At 43.5% G+C, this 26246-nt stretch overlaps 1 long non-coding RNA gene across 2 annotated transcripts; it reads left to right on the forward strand.

Annotated features, from left to right (window-relative positions):
- The first annotated feature begins 3 nt into the window (after window positions 1–3).
- On the forward strand, window positions 4–25701 carry LOC115655562. 2 transcript variants are annotated; one of them, XR_004001414.1, is made up of 4 exons: window positions 4–186; window positions 1602–1825; window positions 5536–5704; window positions 7793–7830. It is a non-coding gene; the product is annotated as an uncharacterized LOC115655562 (long non-coding RNA). The 2 variants fall into 2 exon arrangements; XR_004001415.1 differs by lacking the exons at window positions 5536–5704; window positions 7793–7830 and adding an exon at window positions 25453–25701.
- Window positions 25702–26246: the final 545 nt, after the last annotated feature.

Here is a 26246-nt window from a genome sequence, read left to right on the forward strand (position 1 = left end):
CACCTTCTACCCCGCCTCCTGTGCGACCCAAGCCGCCATTTGAGAGCAGGGGAAGCCGGAGCGGGTGGGTGACCCTGGTTCTACGTGGCTGGTGCGGAGGTCCTGTAGATCCTCCCCTTAGGCGGCGGGGGAAATCTGTTAGCAATGGGCAAGCTTCCGCCCGCCCAGTTCCCAGAAACCCAATAGGTACGTGGATAGTGCGGGGGAGCTGGTCTGACAACGGCCCCTGCCCGCCCCTCTTCTGTGACAATCAGTGCGACTTGCCCTACCTTTACTGCGCCTCTTGGGGGCTGGGGCTCGCCCTTCTCCTCCGGGAGCCGCTGCAGCAGGAGCCGACTCCCTTTCCTCACAGCAGGCTGCCTTGACTCGCTTCTTTCTGCTCCCTCCACCTTAGCCTCCTCCGGGGAGCAGGAGCCCCCGCTACTTGCAGGGAGGAGAAACGAGCTTGGGTGGCCTGCTGGAGCTCTGCAGAGCTCGCTGCTCTTCCCCTGGGGGCAGGGCCGTGGGGGAAGTAGCCTGGCAGTGGGGTGTCACCTCCACACCCGCCCCAGCAGTTGCAGTTTTGGATGTAGCTGGCGCTGCTTCTGTCAACGTGAGAGACTAGGTTCCCCTAGCGAGTCTGGGCACTGCACGTTCCCTTGCAGTGACCTATTTGTGGATGTGTCTGTGCTCAAATTTGTCTCCAGCCCGTGTAGCAGCAACATGCAGGAAAACCACCTTCTCAACATTGTATAGACATCATTGACCTTAGACTGAGGAGGACGCAGCGCATGTGTAGCCACTGCAGGACCTGTGTTGACCCTCCCAGTCTTCCAGCAGCTGTCCCACACTGCCCCATTCACTGTTACACAGACTGTGCTAGTCAGATTTTTGAACTCCGCTGCTCAAGGCTCACCAACCAGAAACCACCCTTCTGCCTTTACAATCTCCCTTGTGTTTTTGAAATACCTTTTCCTGATTGCCCACCTTGACAAGCATACCTAACAGCCAGGGGTGAAAGTAACAAAACTCTTACCCGGACAAGCGCCTGGCTCTGGGCCCCTGGAAGGGGCAGAGCTGAGGGCTCAGCCTCCATCAGCTAACCCTACTGTGCTGCCTGTGGCTCCTGCCACTGCTGCGGGAACCTTAGGTCCTTTTAAATCACCAGGCCCCAGAGTAGCTGCCTGTTTTGTCCCCTCCTCTCAGCAGCCCTCCCAGGAGTGTCCTTAAAACACTGCTGCATCAGCGCTTTAACATTGGCTATGTACAGGCCTGTACCAGCAGCTGCTTCTTACTGGCACGCTGTATTGGCCCACTTTCACCTCTGCTAACAGCTCACCTTTGTTGTGTGCAACCACCTAGCTGACCATGGCAGCGCCGTGCACTAGTTATGCTCCTGCCTGAATCAGACAGGAACTAGTGGTTCTGTGCATTCACAGCTGCAGGCCACCAGGAGAAACTTTAACATTTTACACATGAGCAGATTACACAGGCAAAGGGGTATGACAGGAATCAGGAGAAGTGCAGTGTGAAAACAAAGGCCGTACATCAGGGAAACCACAAGGTGAGGGAGCACAACAGTAGATCTGGGTGCTTCACCATAGACTTCCTGTTTCTGCAAGGAACTACATGCCATGCTTTGCAGAGACCCCCACCAGCATGCTCCAGACCACTGTGGATACCTGAAGGACCCTGAAACAAAGACCTCTGCCTTGAACAGCAGGAAGGAGGGAGATGTGGTGAAGGATTCCAGTCATGGAAGCCAGGAGCTATTTGAGACTGCCACAGTCTATCCAGTGTCACCAGTCAAATGTGGATGAGCCTGATGAAGGGGAAGGGAACTTGGGTAAGTATGTCTATTCATTTTTCGTTACAATGTTTAAATTTAAAGATGGCACCCATCTCATCCCCAAGTTAACAAGACAAAAGATAGTGGCTTTTCATTGTTTTACTCTTATGAAGAAGGAGAGACGCAACAAACAGAGGTAAAGTTGGCAACTGATTTTCTTTAAAATAAAATAAAATAATTGGAGATATACCTATCTCCTAGAACTGGAAGGGACCTTGAAAGGTCATGGAGTCCAGCCCCCTGCCTTCACTAGCAGGACCAAGTACTGATTTTTGCCCCAGATCCCTAAGTGTCCCCCTCATGGATTGAGCTCACAACCCTGGGTTTAGTAGGCCAATGCTCAAACCACTGAGCTATCCCTCTGCCCTTCTTTCCTCTATTGGGGTAGGCTGGAGAGGGACCATGCAAGCACTTTGTTTATGTACATTGGGATATCTGTTTTATCCTCCTAGAGATTTCAGTTCAATTTTCATGGAGATCCTCTGCAATCCTCTCCCAATGTTTTCCAAGGATAGCTGCCTTATTTCTTCCTCTGTGGGCTGGTCCACACTACGAGGGGGAAATCAATCTTAGATACACAACTTCAGCTATGTGAATAACATAACTGAAGTCGAATATCTAAGATCGGATTACTCACCCGTCCACACCGCGCGGGATCGATGTTCGCAGCTCTCCCTGTTGTTTCCGGAACTCCGTTGGGGTTGATGGAGTTCCGGAATCGATATAAGCGCGCTCGGGGATCAATATATCGTGTCTAGATTAGACGCGATATATCGATCCCCGAGCAATCGATTTTAACCCGCCGATACGGCGGGTAGTCTGGACGTGGCCTGTGGCAGGATACTTTTCCATGCCCTTCTGTGATGAGTTTGGCTGACACTATTGCAGTAAACAGGCTCATGGTATATGGGCCCCAGTGGCATCAGGAAACCAGTAGCAGCTGTGTTCTCTGTGCCTTTGACACACTCAGGAGTGAGATCAGCTAAAATCACCACCGCCTGTGGAAATAGTGCCAACATTCACTGCCATTGCCCTAGACCATAGGGACCAAAAGTTTTATAGCCTCATGTAACAGAAAATCCCTCCTCCCCACCCCAATCCATGGTAGGCTGTACATGGTTGGGGCTGGAAAACAGTGCTGTGCCTAAGGCACTCTGAAGCTAAAGTATCAATCAGCATTTCTTATTCAAAGTATTTATGGGAATCAGGGGCGGCTCTAGGTATTTTGCCACCCCAACCACGGCAGGCAGGCTGCCTTCGGTGGCTTGCCTGCGGGAGGTCCCCGGTCCCGTGGATTTGGCAGCTTGCCTGCAGGAGGTCCGCCGAAGCAGCGGGACCAGTGGACCCTTCGCAGGCATGCCGCCAAAGGCAACCTGCCTGCCGCCCTCGTGGCAACCGACAGAGCACCCCCTGTGGCTTACCACCCCAGGCATGCACTTGGCGTGCGGGTGCCTGGAGCCGCCCCGATGGGAGTAAGGGAAGGGAGTTTTGAAACATTTTCCCTTTCCATTGTGACTGTAAATCCAATGGCACATCTGGCATGGCAGCCTTGAAGGGTGCCCCTCCATCCCTGTAGAGCACTTGACCCTGGAGAGGAGAAGAAAGAAGAGGATGAGGGAAGCAGAATCTTGCAGAACATGTCAAGCCAGTGTTGCACTGGACTGTGAACAAACGGCTTAGAGGGCCAATATAACCAAGAGCATAGAGAAAGAGGAGAAGAAACGGCCCAGGAGTCCCAGCAGGATAAAGAGAGGAAAATGCCACCAAGACATAAAGGGTCTTCTCGGGCAGCAATCTTAAATGCTACAGATCTTCGTTGACCTCTGTAGGTCCAAAAATCCCAGACTCTCCACTCTCTGTAGTCCTTGGAGGACTCCATGTTTGCCATTCACTATATCCCCCAACATATCACATGTCACGTTACTACCCTTACCACTGCATGCCAGGAAACAGCAAGGAAAACCACTGCTTCACATACGACAACTGTGGTTCACACAGGTAAGTTTATGTGTAGCAATAATAGGCTACATTTGTGCATGCAAATGGACATAAGTATTTATTTCCTTTCTGATTTTAAATTTTCGTCTCGTTTCATTGAAAATTTTGTATATGTTGCCTTTAGATTTTTTTTTGCACATTGTATTTTTGCACTCCTCTCTCCTCCACATTCAATAAAATTCTAGTTTTTGGAGAATCAAATTATCTTTATTAGTTCACAACAAATTTTGCAGAATGCATAGTAGTTTTCAGAACAAACAGTACTTGTAAATGCACAATAAAAACCACATAATTCAGAGCTTTAGGAAGAGACACAGTCATATTACAAATGTATAGCAAACATTACACAGTTCTTAGTAGCACCCAAAGCTGCAGGTCCAGACAATATCACCCAGAGAACAATACTGTCTATGACTATTAAATTGCTCTTTCAAAGCCTCTGTTAATTACATAGCTCTGTGTTGGGCTCTGTAATAGACAGCAGACAGCAGCACCACGTTTTCCCTCCATTCTGGCAGTAGCTTTTCCCCTTGTCCCTCAGAGATGTTATTAAGGATACAATTTGATCACAGCGGTCACAGATTCCATGAGTAACAGATCTTCATGTCTTCTTCAGCTTCAGCCCCAGGCAGCAGAGCTCAGGCTTCGGCTTCAGCTCTACCATAACCAGACCCTGATTTTGTAAATTTTACCCCATGATTGTTCTGTGAAATTTGCTTAATTTTACTGTAACAAAATCATATTCATTAACATTATGCAGAACAACAAGCAGCTATAACCATTGGGATATTTTTCTTACTGAGATCCATTCTAGTGAATAAACACTGCCCTTCAGTCCACCGAAAGCATATTGTCATTCTGCACTTGCTGAGCCAGTAGTTGAATCTTTCCTTGGTGCTGTTAAGGTGGCCAGTGTACAACTTCATGAGCCAGGAGAACAAGGGGAGGCCGGGTCACGCAGAATCACTATTGGCATTTCGATAGTGCCAATGGTAATCCACAACTCAAGAAAAAACATCCCTGCTTGCAACTTTCTGGACATTCCAAAGTTCTTAAAAATGCAGACATCATTCACCATCCTTGACCAGCCTCCATTGATATTGATGACACATCCCTCCCGTGATCCACTAATGCTTGCATAACCATAGAAAAGTAGCCCTTTCTGTTGGTTTATTCTGTAGCAAAGTGGGCTGCTGCCAAAAGTAAGGATATGCATGCCTATCCAGTCTGTTGCCCCACTGCAGTTCGGGAACCCTGTTTTTGAAAATCCATCCATTGTTCTCTGCATGTTGCTCAGGGTCACAGGCCTGCATTAGCAGAAGATGGTTAATGGCCTACACGCTTGCATGACAATGACTGCCACCATAGTTGAGGATTTTCCAACTCCAAAATGATTTCCCACTGACTGGAAGCTTTCAGTACAGGATTACTACCAGAGTGTGATCACTTCTTGCTTCTGCATTGTTAATGGAGGTCTCATTCTGGTCTCCATATGCTGGCAGATTGGGACACACTTGGCACACAGATCTAAAAATGTGGCCTTTTGCATCCAAAAGTCCTGCAACCACTGCTCATCATCCCAAACCTTCATTATGATGTGATCCCACCAGTCAGTGCTCATTTCTCGGCCCCAGAAGCAGCACTCCCCTGTCTGCAGCTGCTCTGTGAATGCAACCAACAAACTTGAATTGTTTTTCTCTGTTCCTCAGCAAACTGCGAAGAAATCTACACATTCCCCATTGTTGCAGTACTTCCTGTGGGTCTGTAAATACAGGAGAATCATGCATCCTGTATTTGCAATATTCATGAGAACAGCGCTGAACTCTGCAGGCTGCATGCTTCTGTCAGAGATGGGAAACAATGAAAAGTGCTATGGACGTTTGTGGGATTCTTTTAAAGGCATGAAAATTGTGGGTTTTGGATGGCATTATGGGATGGATAAATGTGCATGCTAAGAACTTTACCCAAAGTTCCAGACATACCTGGGCAAATCCTTTCTATCCCACAACACATTGTGAAAAATTCGCAAAAAAGACATTGCAGTAGACAGCAGCATGTGGCACACTGGACCTTACATAGACACAAGGATGCCAGGTGAATACATACTGTACCAAAGCAAGCCACCAAGTATGCATGCACTTGAGTGATATACAAACTTTGGCAGCTCTATGCCTACATAACTTGTGTCAATCACAGTTTGTAGTGTAGACATGGCCTCACTCCAGCCCTGGCCAAACTCACAATTAATGAAAAAATTGTGAGAGGTGGCAACACTGCATTATCCTCCGTCCAGCCATTCGTATGTACACATTAACCTGTGTTAATACCATTTTCCTGTCTGTACACAGACTTTTAAGAGGAAGAAGGATTGTTCAGTGGTTAGGGCACTAGCTTAAGCCATACGAATCCTGCATTCAATTCCCTGATCACCACAGATTTCCTGTGTGATGTTAGGTAAGGCCTTCCTGCACAGGGTGTTGCAAGCATAGATACATTACAATTGACAAATGCTTTGAGATCTACTGATAAAAGCATAATATAAGAGCTATAGTATTACTAATAGGTATTACTTCTCACATGTTTGTTCTGGGCTACAAATGTTTGTTCTTTACCAGTTTACAGAACTGTAATATCAATATATTTCTTGCATCTAGAAGACTGGGGTTATGGCTACACTTGCAGCTGTACAGCGCTGCCGCGGGAGCACTCGCACGGTAGCGCTTTGAAGTGCAAGTGTGGTCGTGGCACCAGCGCTGGGAGAGAGCTCTCCCAGTGCTGCAGGTACTCCACCTCCCCATGGGGATTAGCTTACAGCACTGGGAGCCATGCTCTCAGCGCTGGGGCACTGTTTACACTGGTGCTTTACAGTGCTGTAACTTGCTGTGCTCGGGGGGGTGTTTTTTCACACCCGAGCGAGAAAGTTGCAGCGCTGTAAAGTGTCAGTGTAGCCAAGGCCTGGGATTGCGAGGCTTAAAGTTTGTAAACTTTACTAGCTGAACAACAGTTGTAGCTAGAACAAATGTATGGAGAGTGTGTAAGAGTGTGCAAATGTGTTAAGTACCTCAAATTAATTAGCAGTCAATTAACTCACAGTATAAAAGTGTAATGGAAACAAGCCCAAAGGCTCAGAGCTTGTCTACACTTACAATGCTACAGTGGCCCCCTATAGTGCTGCAGTGTAAACACTAGGTATGGCAACAGGAGGGATTCTCCCTTTAGCTAGGTAACACTGCTCTACAGCCAAAATGCTTTTGAAATAAATGTAGTCCAACTTTACTAATTCTGGGTCACTGAGAACGAAAATGATGCTTAAAATTGTTGATTAGCTCTAGTTTTCAAGATATGTTATTGGGTCAGTATATACGACCCTTGACTTGGTAATGGCGGAGGATAAGTGAGTTATAAAGGGAAGGGATCTCAATTTGAACCAGAAATGACTAAAATACATCTTTGACTGGCTCTATGAATAAATCTATGACTGGGTTTGGACAGTACTTGCTTTTTAGGCAAAACAATGAATGATGCAATCTGAAGCTGGTATTGCGTCATACATGATATGAATTGCATCATGTTATTCCTAGAAGTCATGAATGATGCAATCATAATGAAGCTTACATCACTCTGCTGAACAAATTGCCCTATATCAGCTCTAGATATCATACAGTGTCCTGCTCTCTTATTTGTCAGTGTTTGATTTTGCAAAGGGACACATTTCTGTTTAGCCAAAGTGAGCAGAGATGCCTCGTACTTGTGTGAATAGTGCAGATAACTTCTGCTATGTTTGTGGTGAAGTGACTTTTGCATCACAAAAGCGCAGTCTAACCACTATGGTTAAGAAAGCCTATCACCTTTATTTTGGCTGCAAAATTGGAGATCAGGACAAGAGGTGGGCCCCACACATATGCTGCAACACTTGTGCAACAAATCTTCACCAGTGGTTGAACAGGAAATCTATGCCTTTTGCAGTGCTAATGATTTGGAGAGAGCCAACAGATCATACTAGCAATTGTTACTTCTGCATGGTGCCTCCAATTGGGAAAGGTGTGTCAAAGAAGAAAAAGTGGACTGTGCAGTATCCAAACATTCCATCAGCTATACGCCCAGTACCCCACGGAGAAGGACTGCCGGTTCCTGATGCACCAGAATCATTCTCCCTTGAGTCAGACGAGGAAGAGGATGAAACATCTGGTCCTGAACCATCAATGTCACAGGACCCACATTTTCTCCCATCCTCCTCCTCTGAACCACACCTTATAACACAAGGTGAACTGAATGACCTTGTCAGGGATTTGGAACTACCCAAGAGTAAGGCAGAGCTGTTGGGCTCCAGACTACAGCAGTGGAATCTCCTGGCAGGCTATCAGGGCAAATGGAGCCCATCAGTGCTTGCAGATTATTGCTGGACAGTGACAAGAGATGCTCCATTTAATGAATACAAGAGACAAGCCAAGAAGCGCCGAGTAGACACTGAATAGGACTAAACTATGTACATAATAGTTTTTTGCCTTTTGTTTCATAATAAATTTTGTTTATATAACTCTTTTGCTGATTTTTAAAGTGTTACATAAACAGGACAGGTGAAACATTATCATGTAAAGCAACCATAAACACATGAAAAGACCTAGGTTTACAATTTATGATTAAAACTCTACTATCTACGCAATATACCGACATAAAATGTAAAAACTTAAATATCATAGAAACAGTAGCCAATCAGTTGTTTAATGGTCATATTTGAATTCAGCACATCAAAATACATAATAAATATCGCATTTTATCTCTGAAGCAGATGACTTCTCAAAAATTGTAGACCAGTGTAATCCACCTCCCCAAGAGGCAATAGCTAGATCAGCAGAAGAATTCTTCTGTCAACCTAGCGCTGTCTACACAGAGACTTACGTCAGCTTAACTTTGCCACTCGGGGTGTAGATTTTTCAAACCCCTGACCAACATAGTTAAACCAACCTAATTTTCTAACATAAGCCAAGTCTCAGCCACTTTTGTCTCCTGGAATAATGCTTTGTAGCACATATATGTTTACATTTACAGTCATGTTAACTGCAGATCAGTTAACTCAACACCCATAACTCTTGTCTAAATAGGCCTGTGGTGGCATGGAGATTTTTTCCAATCAGTCATATTTAGGGCTTGTCTACGCAGGAAAATACCAGTATAAACAACTAAGGGGTGAATTTAAACCAGTATAGCAGTATACTTCTATGTGTGGAGACTTATGCCAGCCTAAGGCCTAACTTACACTAGAAAAGCTTTACTGGTATAGATATGCCAGCAAACTCTTCCAGTGTAGATGCAGTTTCTGCTAGCAAAACCGTGTTTTTTACAACATACCAATTGTCAGAACAAAATAAGCTATACTGGTAAATATACTTTTTGAGAATAAATACATTAAAAGATTGTGAAGCACCTTCGAGATCTACTGTTGAAAAGCACTATATAAAAACTAGATATAATTGTTAGCCAGTATAACTGCATCTACATTAGTTTTTTTCTGGTGTAAAAATGTAATAATCACCCTCCTTACCAACATTGTGATAACAGCAAAATTTTCTAGTGTAGTCATGGTCTAAGTGTCTTATTTTAGTTTAATTTATGTCACTTTGGTGAGAGTTTAAGATCAATCAATCAAAAAAAAAGGCACTCATACCAGAAAATGCGTCCACATGGGGCATTATAACAGTTTAACTATAGTAGTATAACTGGTAAAATTTTCCCATGTAGAATGCCTTTATTCTCCCTTCTTTCCCATTGCCACGGGCTTGTCCTGCAAAAAGAAAAAAGGCCAACAAATAAAACCGATATGATATCTCCAAAAGGCAAGACCAAAAGGCATGTTTTATAAACATGAACTGTACTTTTCCTGTAGTTTTTTGTTAAATTGTTATATTAAACCTTGTGTCCAGTTTTGCCCTCAGATGCATGTGTACAACTCCTATTAAGGCCTTGAGAGTTGTATGCACATCTGACTGCAAAATCTGGCCCAGGAAAACAAGCAATTTTAAGCCATTTAAGCATTAGTTATACAGACATACTTAATTTGTATAATATTGTGTTAAGGAGGCAGGTTTTGGCAGAGCCTGCACTGTACACTTTAGAGTTGTAAAATATTAGATAAACAAGACAACATGAGACAAAAGAAACCAAAGAAAAAATAGTGAGGAAAGGAGAAAATCATCCCATGATAAGTGATATTGATAAGAGACTGCTGATTAATTTTTAAACTTGTAATAGAGAGAAGCCACACAAAGCCTACTGTTATAGGAGAGAGAAGATGACACAGTCACAGAACAAGTGAACATATGTAGGGAAGAAACTAAGCCGAATTCCAAATAGCTAAACAGTGAAGCATTACAAAGTAATATAGCCACTGCACAGAAAAAGAAACACAGAACAAGGAAATTGAGCAACAAAACAAAATTATCACAACACAAAAATAGAAGCAAAAATAAAAAAACAAACCAGTCAAAATAAAGTGGAAGTTATTAGTGTCATTCTGGGTTGATTTGTTTCATGTTCATGTTTGCTTAGATTGACAGTACAATACAGAGTCTCTTAGTTAATGTGTGTCATGCTCTTATGTGTCCAGACACATAGTGAGATCTTCTGTGATGTTCTGTCTGAAGCTATGTACAAATGTGAGCAGTAGTGTGGCTGGTGATTAGAATGAAGGAATGGAAGTCATCACTCCTGAGTTCCATTCCCAGGAATGCCACTAATCATTGTGTGATTTTGAGATTATCTTCTGTGCCTCAGTTTACTATGTGCAGTATCAGTACATATATTTTTAATCTACTTGACTGGGATTATAAAATTTAGTTTCTAAACTGCTTTAAGATCCTCGAAGTCTTAAACTTTCGACACCATTTAATTGCAATTTCACTGCATTTAAATTAATGGATAAAAACAAATATGGATAAACTAGAAGGAACAGCAAAGACAAGACTACTGTTAAAGCATATCTACGCTACAGTGGCACAGCTGCAGCTGTGTTGCTGTTTCATCCTGATGTAGGTTGCCTACATCAGGAGAAGGGGTTTTTCCATTGATGTAGGTAAGCCACCTCCCTGAGTGGCAGTAGCTAGGTTGACAGAAGAATTCTTCCATCAATCTAGGGGCATCTACCACACGTGTTAGGTTGGCTTAACTGGTGGGGTTGGAATTTTTCATGCCCTGGCAACACAGCGAGGTTAATCTATATTTTAAGTGTGTATCAGGGCAAGGTGAAAAAAGTAACAAAGCAAAGACAAATAAATCTGCACACAAAGTTCTCAGGGAGGAATGGCTATAACAGTACTTCTCTTTTACCTTTGACCTACAATATTTCTGTCACTTGGTGCAAAAGAAGACCAAGGTAAATAGGTTGTAAAGAAAGCATCTCAAACAAATCAAGTCATTAAACCAAGCAATAAAAATCTGAAAGGTAAGCTATTAAAAAAAAAAAAGCTATGACAGACTAAGAAGGAACTGCTTATTGCAGTTATCTGTAGCCTTGTTATATTTTACAGCTAGGCCTTAAAAGGGTTTTATGGCCCTTATGTATTTGGTATGGTAAAAGATAGCGGAAGAGTAATTATTCCCCCCGCCCTACCCTGCCATTTTAAATTTAGATTGCATACATGTTTAATGCACAGCAATAGGACATCCTAAATATGAAGCTACTATCAAGGCAGCAAGCTTGATATTTCTGGAATGGAAAAAAAATGGAATAAGCAGTTCATATTGGTTCATCTCAAAATGTCCTGGTGGTAAGAGTAAAGAAAAATAACAAGAATATTGCAGTGCTAAACTTTTAAAGTAATTGATACTCACATGAATAATTGCTGTTTGGGTTATCTGCAGTATATACTTTTTCTCCCATAGTGAGTCACAACAGCTAGATCTTAAAGAGGACTGTTATTTTATTAAAATGGCACCTAGCACATTTTAGGCACCAGACAACTTCTCCCTCTCCCCAAGAGCGTTTACAGTCTAAAGTTTATCATCAGTGGTGGGTTAAATTCTGCAGTCTTCCTTCACCCAGAACTCCCATTACCTTCACGATAAGACTAGAACCTGCAAATGGATCCATGTGGGCAGACTCCTGCAGTCATCCAGAGCCCATTTAAGACAGACTCCACACAGGTGTACCTGAGCAGATCCATTTGCAGGATCTAACCCCAAAAGATTTTTTATTTTTTAAGTAAGGACCCATTTAACTCATAATCTATGTTGCTATGTTGCTATAGTTATGTGCTATAAGAATAGAGAAATCTCATGTTTTATGTCCTCTGAGTAAAATATGCCCTTCTTCTACACAGTTTAACTTTGCCACATGGCCCTTATGAGACAAGCTTAGGTGTAACAGTCCATCAATTGTATATGGTTGCTATAGTTATATTGCACTCCACTCCAGTGTATATTTTGAAATAGATTTTTATAGGGCTGTCAATTAATTACAGTTAATGCCTGTGAATTAACTGAAAACAAAATTAACGCATTAATTGCATATCTGTGGGTGGGGAGGGAGGCATTGGTGGCAGAGGTGCTGAAGTCCCAGCCCAGAGCTCTGCAGGCGGGTTGGGGCGGGCTGTAGAGAGGTGGGCTGTAAAGGGGCTAAAGCCCCAGTCTGTAGATCTGTGGGCGAGGAGGAGGGGGCTTGAGGACAGAAGCCTGGAGCCCTGAGGAGGGCTGAAGCCCCAAGCAGGGCTGAAGCCCAGAGCCCCCAGCCTATATTTGGAAATATAGAAACCTCCCCAAAAAATTAAATAAATGATATTCTAATACTAACAGTGTGATTAAAAGTGTGATTAATCATGATTATTTTTTAATCTCATGATTAATTGCAATTAATTTTTAATCACTTAACAGCCCTATTTTTAAAATGGATTTCCAGTGTCAAACCAATTTGTTTTATTACCTTGTTTATCTCTTGAGACTTAGCAAAGAACACGTTCTGCACCAGATCTCTGGATGTATTTTCATGACCTTTATATTTCTCTAACTTGTGTGGAGGACAATGCTCTTGCCAGAGGGTTGCTTTTACTACATGCATGATGCCAAAACCTCTTGTGCTAGACACCTTTGTGTTGCATTGCAATTACCTCCACATTTATTGCAAGCAAAACTTCTCTTCATTTACTGACCATTGTATTCTTGGTCTTTATTCCCATTTTAGTTAGATGTGCTTCAGTTCTTTCACCATCTGTTAATTCTTTCACTTGAAAAATATATTTTTCATTATCCCTGCAGCTGTACGCAATGTTCTTTGAAAATAAATGGACTTGATATTACAGTCTGACTTGAACTTGGTTGTTAGTTTTACCAAAGCTATTCCAGATCTGATTTTATAATCCACATGTTAAGTGTTCATATTCACATGATTCAGAGATGGTCTACACACACACATGCACCAAAATCTCTTTTAAAAGTGTTAATTAGAACAGATTTATTTCAGTGGAAGTCTGTGTGGACACTTATTTCAGACTAGAAGTGTTCTGATTTAAATTTTGCTAAGGTAAATTGAAATAGGCGACAAAAATAATATCTCTACACAGACTTTTACAGAAGTAAGAGAAAGTATGAATTAAAACTGATTTAGATAGTTTGGTGAAAGTTCGTGTGGATCCCCTGAGTCATGTGAATATGATGGATTATAAAATCTACCAACCCAGGGACAAGATAGCCATCTTCCTTCTTGAGGCTGAGTGCTAGCTAAGTTGAGGAGGCAGATGCATCACTGACAGCATAGCTAGCAGGTGGATGAAGAAATGGCTAAAACAACACGAATAAAATGGCCCCAACTCCTTGTGCTCTCCTTGATCTGTTCTATGACAGTGGTGGGGAGTTTAGTCGATGAAAGGCTATTAAGAATCTCCAGGGCCAGGAAAAGGACTGCCTTTAGGGTGCACATATAACTGAGAGACACTGAGAGACGATTTGATCAACCATCTAATAGAGGAGAAGGCAAGGACAGCCTGTAACATCCTTGGTCTCTGCAAAACACAATGAAGAAAGGAGATGGAAGTGAAGTGGAGAGATGAAAGGACCAACATGTTGAGAAAAGGAGAAGGTGCAAGAACCATTGGAGGAATCAAATTCATCATCAACAACAAAGGGTCTTGAAAAATCATCTCCTGCAAGTTCAAATCATCACACATTGGAGTACTACACCTCCAACTGAACAAGAACAGCACTCTCAAGATTATTCAGATATATGCTCTCACAAGGACAAGTGAAGATGATGAAGTGGAAGAATTCTATCAGGAGCTCGAGGAACCCTTACTCAAAAATCCACATATACGATTGTGATGGGAAATTTCAGTGCCAAAGGTGGAAGAGAGAAAAAAGATAAAAAGTTAATTGGAAGGTATGGTATTGGCGAACGGAATTCACGAGTAGAGCAACTGGCAACTCTGGCGGAGACAAAAGAAATGTTAATTGTTAACACCTGTTTTAAGAAGGCAGCCAAGAGGAGGTGGACATTCATTGTGCCCAGTGTGAAGAACAAGAACGAGATTGACTATATTTTGATCGATAAGTGGTGCATTGTACAAGACATCTCAGTAGTACCATCATTTAACATTGGTAGTAACCATCGCTTGCTGAGAGCATAGCTCAACTTCAACAAAAAGGTGGAGAAGAAAGCTCTACAGATGGCAAATCAGAGACAGTGGCCAAAAATATTCAATGAGGCAATCTTGAAAGTGAACGTTTCCAAGGAAGACTGGAATCTTATAGATAACTGCGATAAGGATTATATAAACTTCACTAATAAGTTGAGGCAATGCATGAAATTATCCCAAGAAAGAAAGACTGAAAAGAGCGAAGGGAAGAATCTTGGAGGAAACGCAGAACCTGCTGGAGAAGCAGAGGAATAGGAAGCGAAATGATGGTGACAAACTTGAGTACTCCCTCCTCTGCAAGTTGATAAGAAAAAGACTAAAGGAGGACTTTGAAAAGTACCAAAAATGAAAGACTCTTAAAGACGGCTGAAGATCACAGAAGCCTTAAAAAATACAAAAGAGAACTGACACTGTACAGGTCAACAATAGTGGCATTCAAGAACAGGGACAGAAAACCAGTGATTGAAAGAACAGGGATGGAAGTGGTCTGCAAAGATTTCTACACTGAATTGTTCATGTCTCAGATAAATGTCCCAGTACCAACACTTCAGCAGACCAACGAGCATGTACTCCCAGTCTTTCTTAGCGAAGTTCGACGTGCAGTTCACCAAATGAAGGAAAAGCCCCAAGTAAAGATGGACTGACAATCCAAATGAAAAGAGCTCAAGGCCAAGACCTCTGGAAAACCCTTGCTCAGAGGTTTAGCCATTACTTGGAATTACAGAAGATAATCATCTAGCTGGAAGGAGTCCAACACCATTCTGCTGTAGAAGAAGGGTGATCGTGAAGATCTTAAAGAACTATCGTTCAATATGCCTGCCTTCACATGTCTACAAGCTGTTCACCAAAATAATAACAAACTGACACTCACAGAGTCTGGACGAGCAGCAGCCAAGAAAACAGGCAGGCTTTCAAAGGAATTTAAGCACAATGGACCATATTTTCACTATAAACTAGCTATTGGAACACTCAAGGGAATACAAATTCCCTTTATGTGTTGCCTTCGTCAACTATGAAAAAGCATTCAACAGTGTAGAGATCAATGCAGTGTTGAAAGCTCTTGCAAAGCAGGGCATCGGCACAAACTATATCAAACTATTAAAGGAAGAAAATTCTGACTGCACTACAGACAACTTTATTTGATACTCCCCTTCGCATCCCAGTTAAGAAAGGTGTGAAATAATGAGACACGGTTTCACTGAAACTCTTCACAACCTGCCTCTAAATAGTAATGAGTTGGATGAATTGGAAGGGTGGAATCAACATCAACGGAGAACAGTTAAACATCTCAGATTCACGGACAAAATTGTGTTGATCACCAAAAATACTATCAAACTACAGAAAATGCTGCAAGAAGTCAGTACAAAAAGCAGCCAAGTAGGACTGAAAATTAACCACTCCAAAACTAAATTTATGTGGTCTGATACCTTGCCAAAAGCCCAAATAACAATCCAGGGAGAACAAATAAAATAAATTGAGCAATATGTCTATTTGGGCCAAGAAAGTAACCTGTGCCACGATCAGGAAGGTGAACTCTTGCAAAGAAAGAAAGCAGGTTGGTGCATATTCAATTCTATCAAGGATGTCCTCCAAGGAAATATCAACAAGGCCACATGCGCCAGCCTCTTCAACTCAGTGGTACTGCAAGTAATGTTGTATGGCAGCAAAACATGGGCACTGACGAATACAGAGGAGCAGCAACTGTCTGTCATGGAGGGGGCAATGAAAAGAAGAATTCTGGGAATTTCAGTCTGCCACCAGGTCCCCCATGAAGTGATCAGACAGCAGAATGGAATGCGGGATGTCATTGCTGAGAGTAGGCATAGTGAAATGCAATGGGCTGGGCATATAGTGAGGCTCACTGACAATTGATGGACTGTAGCTGTTGCTGAGTGGTACCCATGGGAACTGAAACGACCACTCAGCCGATCTCCAAAGAGATGAGATTTTATTGTGAAAAGACATGGCTGCACATGGAGAAGGAAGGCCAGGATCCAAGAAGATTGGAAGACTTATTGTGATCAGCTAAATCTATACAAGGGCCGAAGGACTGATCGATCAAGGTGAAGGTGATAAAATCAGAGGAATTGTTTGATAAAACTGATAACTAAGTGCCTCTAAGGCTGGAAAGAAATTGATTTGACATTGCAAAGATTTGTATATAACATCCTTCAGATTTATTATGTAGGTCTATAACAATGACCAAAAGCTTCCATTGCAGATGGTTTCTTGTAAATAAAGTGCATTTTTCCCAAATGATAGTCTTACATGAATCAGAATATTCTTGAATTTTTTAATGACTTTGTCTACCAGTTTGCAGTCCTCTCCATACTGTCACTAAAAGGTATGTACAGCGTTCCCCTCTGCTGTTATCTGGACTGGTGATCGGCTAAGTCACTCCAATCTTTGACTCTGAGAGCCAGCCTTACCCTCCTCTGCTGTGAGAACCCCCACTCCTGGGCTGTTCACACACAGCCTCTAGCATGTAAGCTGTGCAACCGAATGACGCTAGCCAATCTCTCTGGTCCCAGACACAACGCTAGGAACCTCCATTTTGCAGTGTCCAGTTAGGGCCTCTGGACACTGCAAGCTTATAGGAATTCGTCAATTTAATAAAGAAATTGATATGTACCAGGTTTGTTATCCCAAGGGGAGTCTCTCACACATTTCAAACCAAACGCACTGCTTCAAGTAGAATAAACAAACAAATTTATTAACTACAAAGATAGATTTTAAGTGATTATAAGTCTAAGTCTAACAAGTCAGATTTGGTTAAATGAAACAAAAGTAAAACATGTTCTAAGCTGATCTTAACACTTCTCGTGCCCTTACAAACTTAGATGCTTCTCACAGCAGGCTGGCTGATTGCCCTTCAGCCAGGCTCTCCCTTTGATCAGCGCTTGGTTATGATGTCTGTAGATGGAAGTGGAAGAGCATGGCAAACGATTCTCCCTTTTATCATGATCTTTCTTCCCTCTTGGCTTTGCCCTCTCCCACCCTCAGAGTCAGGTGAGCATTAACTCATTACAGTCCCAAACTGACCAAAGGAAGGGGGGTGACTCACTCGAGAGTCCAGCAGATCTCTTTGTTCCTGTGAAGCTGGGCTGGGTTTGGTCCCATACATTCTCTATTGAGGTGTGAACTGCCCCTCTGCTTCTGGAGACTTTTTGCCTAGGCTTGCTTTAAGCCATGAGGATACATTTTCAGCCTCATAACTATATACATGAAATTACAGCCTTTAACATTACTATAACAGTGATTACTATAACATTACCATAACAACAATGCTCAGTACATCATGAGCCTATCGAAGACACCCAACATGACAAACTTTGCATTAGATACCACACAGTCATATTATAAGGATGAACATGGTGGTGCTGGGTGTTCCTCCGAGGTACAGAACATCACAGTACGATATTGTAGATATCCAGTGTCTCTGGGCTTTTTACATGTAGCAGCATGGAGGATTTATGAGATTTCAGTGCAATGCCACTTGCTTTTAGGAAAATTTGAAAACATTGCAACCAGCTCATCCAGTTCTCTGCCACACTCCCTTCTAGACTACAGGATTCAGATAGCTTCATTCTATTTTTGCCAATATTTAGTTTTCTTCTGCCTTCTTGCAATGAAATGTGACACAGAGGTGTTGTTAAGAGACAACTTTTCCTGGCCCCAGTCTTTAGACATGGCTCAAGTTACAAAAGGCCAATTGATCCAGCCTTATGACTGGGTCAGTTTCAGTTGACTCCAGTCACCGCTACGTGCACTGGGTATCCAGTTTGTTTACAAATGCAGTGAAGTTTAATTAAATCACTGAAGTTATGTAATATCTGGCACCTAATTATCTGAACCTGCCCTTCCCTATATCCTGTTGATTCAGCAGACATGCTCAGTAAGGATATTCTTCCTTCAAAGCAGTCTTTGACAACTAAAGCTGACCTTTTTCAGCTTTCAGGATATATCTACACGACGGGATTATTCCGATTTTACAGAAACTGTTTTTTTAAAACAGATTGTATAAAGTTGAGTGCACGTGGCCATACTAAGCACATTAATTCAGCGGTGTGTGTCCATGTACCGAGGCTAGTGTCGATTTCCGGAGCGTTGAACTGTGGGTAGCTATCCCATAGTTCCCGCAGTCTCCCCCACCCATTGGAATTCTGGGTTGAGATCCCAGTGCCTGATGGGGCAAAAAACATTGCCGCTGGTGCTTCTTGGGTACAGCCTCACCCCACCCCCTTTCATGCAAGTAGCAGATAACCATTTCGCGCCTTTTTCCCTGGGTGAACTGTGCAGACGCCATAGCACAGCAAGCATGGACCCTGCTCAGCTCAAGACAGCAATCATGGTCGTTGTAAACACCTTGCGCATTCTCGTGCAGTCAATGCTGAACCAGGACCTACAAAACCAGGCGACGAGGAGGCGGCTACAGCAGCACGGCGACAAGAGTGATGAGGACATGGACACACAATTCTCTCAAACCATGGGCCCCTGCGCTTTGGAGATCCTGCTGGTAATGGGGCGGGTTCTAGCCATTGAACGCCGATTTTGGGCCTGGGAAACAAGCACAGACTGGTGGGACCGCATAGTGTTGTAAGTGTGGGACGATTCCCAGTGGCTGCGAAACTTTTGCATGCGTAAGGGCACTTTCTTGGAACTTTGTGACTTGCTTTCCCCTGCCCTGAAACACCAGAATACCAAGATGAGAGCAGCCCTCACAGTTGAGAAGCAAGTGGCAATAGCCCTTTGGAAGCTTGCAATGCCAGACAGCTACCGGTCAATCGGGAATCAATTTGGAGTGGGAAAATCTACTGTGGGGGCTGCTGTGATGCAAGTAGCCAAAGCAATCATTAAGCAGCTGCTACGAAAGGTTGTGACTCTGGGAAATGTCCAGGTCATAGTGGATGGCTTTGCTGCAATGGGATTCCCTGTCGGGGGGCGATAGATGGAACCCATATCCCTATCTTGGCACCGGAGCACCAGGGCACCCAGTACATAAACAGAAAGGTATACTTTTCCATGGTGCTGCAGGGGACAAATGTCGCAAGTGACATTTCACCAACATCTAAGTGGGATGGCTGGGAAGAGTTCATGACACTCGCGTCTTCAGGAGCACTACTCTGTTTAAATGGTTGCAGCAAGGGAATTACTTCCCAGACCAGAAATTAACAGTTGGGGATGTTGAAATGCCTGTAGTTATCCTGGGGGACCCAGCCTATCCCTTGATGCCATGGCTCACGAAGCCATACACAGGCAGCCTGGACAGTAGTCAGGAGTTGTTCAACTACAGGCTGAGCAAGTGCAGAATGGTGGTAGAATGTGCATTTGGCCATTTAAAGGTATACTGGCGCACATTAATGAGTCGCTCAGACCGCAGCCAAACCAATGTCCCCATTGTTATTGCTGCTTGCTGTGTGCTTCACAATCTCTGTGAGAGTAAGGGGGAGACCTTTATGGCGGGGTGGGAGGCTAAGGCAAATCACCTGGCCGCTGATTACGCACAGCCAGACACTGGGGCGATTAGAGTGCATCAGAGAAGCTTTGAAAACCAGTTTAATCACGGGCTAGGGTACAGTGTGACTGTTGTGTTTATTTCTCCTTGATGAAACTCCCCTCCCCCTTGATTGACTCATTCCCCGTAAGCCACCCACTCTCCCCCTTCGATTATCGCTTGTTTCCTAAGGAAATAAAATTACTCTCATTTAAAAATCATGTATTCTTGATTAATTAATTATAAAAAGAGGGCGAGAACTGACAAGGTAGCCTGGGTGGGGTTTGGGAGGAGGATAGGAGGGAAGGAAAAGGCCACTAAAAAAAATTTCAAAATAATAACAGCCTTTTGGTTGGGCTATCCACTGGGGTGGAATGGGCGGGTGCACGGAGCCTCCCTCCACGCGTTCTTAGTCGTCTGGTGGGTGAGGAGGTCAAGGAACATGGTGAGGTGGGAGGGCAGTTATACAGTGGCCGCAGCGGCACTCTGTGATCCTGCTGCTGTTCCTCAAGCTCCACCAGACACCGGAGCATGTCCATTTGATCACGCAGCAGTCTCAGAGTTGCATCCCGACACCTCAGATCTTCCTGCCACCACCTCTCATCTCAAGCATCTCTCCTCTCCTCACATTCGTCCCTCCTATCCTCACGGTGGTCCCTCCTGTCCTCACAGTCACTGGCATCTTTCCTGTACTTTGCTACCACGTTCTTCCACTCATTCAGATGAGCTCTTTCATTGCGGGTCACTTCCATGAATTCCGAGAACATTTCATCTCACGTCTTTTTTTTCCACCGCCTTATCTGAGCTAGCCTTCGGAATGGAGGAGGGAGACTTGAAAAATTTGCAGCTGCAGGAGGGAGGGGAAAAAAGGGAGAGAAGTATTTAAATATATACATTTTACAGAACAATGGTTATACTCTTTCACGGTGAACAACACTATTCACCTTACATAGCACATGTGATCTCACTACAAGGTCGCATTTTGCATCTTAATAGTGAGTGCCTGCGGCTTTGGTGTTAGAGATCACAGACGCAGGTCCGGGCCTCAGAATTCGGCTTGCATGTGGCCATAGTAAACCATTGTCTTTCAGCTTCTGCAGCATTCATATATCCAGTGCCCTCCTTTCCCAAATAGCAAGGAAAGCCCGTTGAGTGCTGCTTCTTTCCTGTTAACGTGCAGCACCAGAACTGCCCCTATCCAATTCTCTGGGATGATCGCTTTACCCCTCCCTCCACCGCGTGGCTGGTATCATGGAAGATCGCTGCCAGCCACCCTCCCCCCCACCGCATGGCTGGTAGCAGGGAAGATCCCAGCTAGCCAAACGCGAAAAAGCTCAGTGCCAATCACCCCGCCCCGCCCCCCGCCACCCCCCCCCCCCGCTTGGCTAAATGCAGGGAAGGATTTCTTTTAAGCTACAGGCAAACAGCCCAACCATCTCTATCCCCTTAATTAAATTCCAGAATTTCAACCAGGTTACCATGAATGATATCACTCTCCTGAGGATAACACAGCAAGATAAAGAACGGATGTTGCTTGAATGCCAGCAAACACCGGGACCATACGCAGCTAGGCTTTGTCATGCAATGATACCCAATTACTTGCTACATGCATGGCGTGGTCAAGTGTCCTACCATGGAGGACAGAATAAGGCTGCCCTGCCCAGAAACCTTCTGCAAAGGCTTTTGGAGTACTTCCAGGAGAGCTTCATGGAGATGTCCCTGGAGGACTTCCACTCCATCCCCAGACATGTTAACAGACTTTTCCAGTAACTTTACTGGCCGCGAATGCATCCCAAGTCCTCAGGGCAAATTAATCATTAAAAAACACTTGCTTTTAAACCATATTTTATATTTACAAAGGTACACTCACCAGCGGTCCCTTCCATGGCTTCATTGTGTGGGAGAGTTGATTGTGAGTGCTGGGAAGGTAATTCCGTCAGGGTGAGAGAAAGCTCCTGGCTGTTGGGGAGAATGGAGTTGTCATGGTATAATTCCCCACTCTGAACCTTAGCGTCCAAAAGATGGGGTACCAGCATGAATTCCTCTAAGCTTAATTACCAGCTTAGAACCTGTAGCGCTGCCACCAACCAGGAATTCCAGTGCCTGGTACACTCTGGCCCCTCCAAAACCTTACCCGGGGACCCCCAAGACCCAGTCCTTCTGGATCTTAACACAAGGAAAGTAAACCCTTTCCCGCACCGTTGCCTCTCCCAGGCTTCCCCTCCCTGGGTTACCCTGGAAGATCACTGTTATTGAAACTCCTTGAATCTTAAAACAGAGAGGAAAATGCACCTTCCCCCCTCCTTCTCTCTTCCCCTCCCAGATTCTCCCTGAGAGAGACAGTAATCCTAACACAGAGAGAAATTAGCCTCTCTCTCCCCCTTCTCTCCTTTTTCCCCTCCAATTTCCTGGTGAATCCAGACCCCGTCCCCTGGGGTCTCACACCAGAATAAAAAAAACAATCAGGTTCTTAAACAAGCAAAGCTTTTAATTAAAGAAAGAAAAAACAGTGAAAATTATCTTTGTAAATTTAAAAAAAATAGAATAGGTACAGGGTCTTTCAGCTATAGACACTGGGAATACCCTCCCAGCCTAAGTATACAAGTACAAATTAAAATCTTTTCAGCAAAATACCAATTTGAACTCCTTTCAGCCAAATACACATTTGCAAATAAAGAAAACAAGCATAAGCTTAACTCGCTTTATCTACCTAGTACTCACTATTTTGAATCTATAAGATCCTGTATCAGGGAGATTGGAGAGAAACCTGGTTGCACGTCTGGTCGCTCAGCCCCACAGTGAACAACAACCAAAATCTAACAGCACACACACAAACTTCCCCCCCCTCAAGATTTGAAAGTATCCTGTCCCCTGATTGGTCCTCTGGTCAGGTGACAGCCTGGCTCACTGATCTTGTTAACCCTTTACAGGCAAAAGAGATATGAAGTACTTTTGTTCCATTAACTCTAAACTATCCGTTTATGACAGGAGTGCTGTGTGCTCTCTGCAAGCTCGTCCTCCTCATCTTCCCCATCCGCAGAATCCTCAGGCATGGCTGAGATTACCACCCCCACCTCGGAATCCACGGACAGGGGTGGGGTAGTGGTGGCGGACCCCCTTAGAATTGCATGCAGCTCAGCGTAGAAGCAGCATGTTTTTGGCCCTGCCCTGCACCTTCCGTTTGCTTCTTTGGTTTTCTGGTAGGCTTGTCTGAGCTCCTTAACTTTCACATGGCACTGTACTGAGTCCCTGGTGTGGCCTCTCTGCATCATGGCTTTGGAAATTTTTTCAAATGTTTTTTCATTTCGTCTTTTGGAACGGAGTTCTGTTAGCACGGAATCCTCTCCCCATGCAGCGATCAGATCCAGTACCCCCCTGCAGTCCTTGCTGTAGCTCTTTTTCGTTCTCAGGAGACTGCATTGTTACCTGTGCTGATGAACTTTGTGTGGTCACCTGTGCTGGTGAGCTTTCCACACTGGCCAAACAGGAAATGAAATTCAAAAGTTCGTGGGCTTTTCCTGTCTACGTGGCCAGTGCAGCCGAGTTCAGATGGCTTTCCAGAGCGGTCACAATGGTGCACTGTGGGATACTGCCCGGAGGCCAATACCATCGAATTGCGGCCACACTAACCCTAATCCGACATGGCAATACCAATTTGAGCGCTACTCCCCTTGTCGGGGAGGAGTACAGAAATCGGTTTTAAGAGCCCTTTATATAGATATAAAGGGCTTTGTTGTGTGGATGGGTGCAGGGTTAAATCAGTTTAACGCTGCTATATTCGGTATAAACGCGTAGTGTAGACCAGGCCTTACTCACTTCATATGGACTTGCAAGTGCTCATTTCTTCTCAGGAACAAGCCATTTTGGTTTGATATCTCTTATTTTCCAAAGTCCATAATAAACACTGTATTGCTCACTAGTTTGATATCTCTTATTTTCCAAAGCCCATAATAAACATTATATTGCTCACTAGTTTCCCCTGTAGATGTAGGCACAGTAAATTACAGAAAAATGTCATCTCAGGGCACTGTCACCCTGATACTGAAAAGTCAATAATGTCTCTCTCTAAATAAGCCCTAAACCATTTAATAAAAATGTCCATTGTTTTATACTACTGTAGGCTGGTGTTTCATCAGTATCTTTATTGGACACAATACAATTTTTTTCTTGATTGTTCTGCCTTTTGTTGTCAGGGTCTCACCCTTACTATGGTGTGAAATTGATGAGCTATGCAGCACTGATAAGAGGTAATAGGACCAGGAACACCTTAGAGTTAGCGCACACATTTTTCAGAGGACTACCAGTAAAAATGCAGAGTGGTTTTAAAACCAGAAATATGTGGCTTTACACCAAAGTCTTTTCCCCCTAATGCAGCACACACTGGGTGGAGTGCTTTGATAAGGTGTTTTCTCCCAGTTTTGGTGACTAAATCTACAGTTTTTAGGTTTACAAACTAAGTACTTGGTGAAACATTTAATACAAATCAGCAGTATGTTATTTCCCATGTTACACATAGTTTGTGATGCATTATTTTTTTATGTAGGATTATAGTGCTTGTTAGCAACATGGTTTTAACTAACAGAGATGCAAGGAAAAGTGTCATTTTTCACTATTACACAATTCTTGTTAAAGTTTTCTAACATACACTGGACAACATTAATTCCTCGACGAACAACTGAAGACCATGGAATATGTCATACTTATCTTGCCCAAACTTATATCTATCCTTAACTTTAATTTACTTCCAAATTTTCTTAAAAGATATGTTGGTATAAATAAATTGAGTCCAAAGCTACTTTGTTACACTGGTGGAAAACCAGCATTGCACAGATGCAAGGGAGCCCCAAAATTGAAATAGTAGGGCCAAATAATGCTTGCAGAAGACAAGAGGAGGCATATACAAGTATCCATAGTATTTTTTTTAAAGGTAGAAAAAGTATAAGAAAAGTTCACCTCTTCCAAGTGTGTCTGTTCTATTCTGTTTTGCTTTCAGACTGTTTCAGATATATGCCACTGTATTTATAGTTGTATGAAAATATACTTGCATTTTTATTTGTATGAAAATATACTTGAGGCTTGGCACATCTCATTGTGTCTTCTTTTACACACAGTATAGATTAAAATGAAGGCACTTAAAAACATTAATAATGCTAAGCACTGACATTCTTGCAGTATACAGAGATTAGTGAGAAATAAACAAAAGTCCTCTGTACCTGAACAATTATACATTCACTAAGCTCTATTTATACTCTGTATAATCAGAAAATCACCAGTGACAATCTATCATAACTCTTTTGAACGTTTATCAGTTTGCATAATATGGAACTGTAAAAGTGTTAATACCAATAAACTTTTTATAATATAGCTGCCAGGTTATTGGAAAGTTATTATGCAAATGCATTAGCTTATATATACAGAGAGAGAGAGAGATTTTAAGGGGTTTCACCTTGCCTGGAAGAGTGGAGGATGGCAGATTAACGGAATACCAACTCTTTTTTGTCCCATGACTGCAGAGGTATTAATGGGCCACTCAGCAGTTCTGGCTGGGGGCCCTACCACTACCCCATCCCTGTCCATGGACACTTGCAAGAGGGGAGTCTCATGCAACGGGGATGAGGATTTTGGGGATGAGGAAGATGAGGAGGAGAATAGTGCACAGCAAGCAAGCGGAGAAACCATTCTCCCCGATTGCCAGTAACTGTTTATCACCCTGGAGCCAATACCCTCCCAACCCTCCCAAAGTGGGCTCACGGACCATGAAGCTGGAGAAGGCACCTCTGGTAAGTGTACCTTTGTAAATATAATGCATGATTTAAAAGCAAGCATGTTTAATGATTAATTTGCCCTCAAGACTTGGGATGCATTCGTGGCCAGTACAGCCCCTCCTTTTAAATGGCCAACCCAATGGGTGCTTGGTATGGGAAAGGAGAGTGCTGCTGTTTGAAACCATTCCCACATGTTATGAAGGTTGAAGAAGCTGAAAGACTGTGGCTTACCATGGCTGCCTGCAAGCCGAATTCTGTTGCCTGGCCCTGCGTGTGTGATCTCTCACACCAAATTGGCAGGCCCTCAATATAAGAGTCAAAATGCGACCTTGTACCGAAAGCACATGTGCTATGTAATGTTAACAGCTTGGTTCATCGTGAAAGAGTTTACCCATTGTTCTCTAAAATGTGTCTTTTTAAATACTACTCTTCTTTTTTTTCCTCCCACAGCTGCAACTGTTTCAATGCTCCCCCTATCATCTCCATCCCAGAGGCTAGCATAGATAAGAAGGTGAAAAAAACCGCACTCATGATGAAATGTT

This window comes from Gopherus evgoodei, chromosome 7 (genome assembly GCF_007399415.2).
Source record: "Gopherus evgoodei ecotype Sinaloan lineage chromosome 7, rGopEvg1_v1.p, whole genome shotgun sequence".
NCBI classification, from domain to species: Eukaryota; Metazoa; Chordata; order Testudines; family Testudinidae; genus Gopherus; species Gopherus evgoodei.